The sequence below is a fragment of the Sinocyclocheilus grahami genome, unplaced genomic scaffold, assembly GCF_001515645.1.
Source record: "Sinocyclocheilus grahami isolate Dianchi unplaced genomic scaffold, SAMN03320097.WGS_v1.1 scaffold250.1, whole genome shotgun sequence".
Lineage (NCBI taxonomy): Eukaryota > Metazoa > Chordata > Actinopteri > Cypriniformes > Cyprinidae > Sinocyclocheilus > Sinocyclocheilus grahami.
The window spans coordinates 343,824-346,380 of NW_015505429.1; positions in this window are offsets into that span (position 1 = coordinate 343,824).

The window sequence follows — 2,557 nt, forward strand, 5'->3', positions numbered from 1 at the left end:
ACAACCCCAGCAATTGGGTTGTTTTGACCCAGCAGGTTGGGTTACTACCCAGAAGGTTGGGTTAAACATTTAACCCAACCGCTGGGTCAAAACAACCCAATTGCTGGGGTTGTTGTCCCTCTTTTACCCAGCACTGGGTTGAATTTAACCCAGCATTTTTTTAGAGTGTAAGGAGACTGACCACTGACAGTCACATCAGACCGAGCGAGATGAGAACTTTACACCACATCAGCAGCGTACACTTCTCTCTGAAGGTCATCGTATGCTGACAAATTTAGTGAGATAAAAAAAAGTTCCTTATCAGGGCCATCAGTAAGGCCCTGAAAACATCCCTACTGTAAATTCAGAAATGTATTACTTTTGACTCTTTAACTCTAATAATAATTATTATAACTTCAAGGTGTTGTATGTATTTTTTCCTTCTTTTTGACTTAACTAAAGCATAAAAATACCATAATATGTTTGCAGATATTTACACTCTAAAAAATGCTGGGTTAAATACAACCCAGTGCTGGGTAAAATAGGGACAAACCCAGCAATTGGGCTATTTTGACCCAGCGGTTTGATTAAATGTTTAACCCAACCTTCTGGATAGTAACCCAACCGCTGGTTCAAAACAGCCTAATTGCTGGGTTTGTCCCTATTTTACCCAGCACTGAGTTGTATTTAACCCAGCATCTTTTAGAGTGTAGGAAACATGCTTAGTTTACATACTTGTTCTTCAGAAAACATTGTTACAGCCATTAATTCTACTTTCAATGTGCATTCCTTGTCGGAATATCTGTTTTTGTTTTTGTCTGTGAGATTCCGCCCACTTCCAATTTACCCAATAGTATTTCAACACCCGGGGTTGCCAGTCGGCGGAAAACACAGCGAATTGCAGCCATGAAATCCAGCAAACGAACTCATATTCTAGTCGACCAAAAAAGCTTATATCTAAAATGCTTTATGACCAGATAAGGCAGATAAATAACCTTCCTTTGTCAATTGGGCTTGTTCCAGTTGCTTGTCCTCAATCCAGTCGCTTCTTGGGCTTGTACTCAATCTGGCAACCCGCCTAAACGTCGAGTCTGAGGAGGAGGAGGCGGGAAATAACGCTCTCCAAAATTTTGAATTTGGAATGCAGCACTCATTTTAACCGTTGGTTGTCAATATTACCCGCTGCTGCGCCTTTGATATTGTAATGGACATCTTTAGCATTATAGCCTACTTAAACGTCGGCCTCTATCGCCATCTGTGGTTGAAAGTAAAAAGTACGTTATTTTACGTCAGTTGTGCTTCTGCTATAGTTTGAGGAGTCTCCATGGTTACCGGTAATTGTCATATCAGCACTGGTCTGTCATGCTGCATCAAGACCATCAGACTATGCATTTTCCAACAAAGAAACAAAAAGACCTCATCTGAGCTAGTAAGTTAGCTGTCATATCTGTAGTTGTGGTTCAGGTTTTATTTTTGGCACAGGTTTAGCTTTCCATTTTTTTTTTAAATACAGACTTTCCGCGGTTCGAGGTTTGTTTGTTTTGAAAGGGTGATTCTCGAGAGGTCATCAGCGAGAGCTGCCGTTAAGGACTGTCCGTGCTAATTGCTGTCCTGTTGACTAACGTTAGCTCAAACAACTGTTTATTGTAGCAACAGTCTAGTCGCCAAACTTCTGTGTTTATGGACGTGACCTGAAGACCAAACGAATGATGTAGGCATGGAAGTCACCGCGAAATCCGACCCGACAGATCAACATTTGTATGAATAGTTTTACCTTGAGCACTATGGTTTGAACTTCCTCAGCAATAGAATTTCCTTATTTTTTGGCGAAAAATCTAGCAGCTTTAATATGATTATAGTCACTAGGCTACTATTATTCAAGTCATTTTATTAAAAATATTAATATAAAAACAGTTCTGTGACAAGGGATATTGATTTCAATGTATAGAAAAATGTGTTTCACACTTGACGTTCTCATTACATTTTCAGTCTCTGAATAGGCCTATACATATTTCCACATGATGAAGTATGCAAAAAGCAGTATGTCAGTTGAGTAAGCTGTCCAAAGACCTAGTATTCATGATATAACCTTTGTCCTATCCCATTATGTCACAGGATCTGAAAGCTGAAAATCTGTAAGCTCTCTCTCTCTCTCTATATACACACACACACACACACACACACAAAAGTAGTAGTTTGAGAGCGTAGAGAGACATGATCCATTATCACTCACTCACTCACACACATATATATATATACAGTGGTGTGTAAAAGTGTTGGCCCCCTTCTTGATTTCTTATTTTTTTGCATGTTTGTCACACTTTAATGTTTCAGATCATCAAACAAATTTAAATATTAGTCAACGATAACACAAGTAAACACAACATGCAGTTTTTAAATGAAGGTTTTTAACGGTATGTTGTGTTCACTTGTGTTATCTTTTACTAATATTTAAATTTGTTTGATGATCTGAAACATTAAAGTGTGACACACATGCAAAAAAAATAAGATATCAGGAAGGGGGCCAACACTTTTTACACACACACACACACACACACACACACACACACACACACAC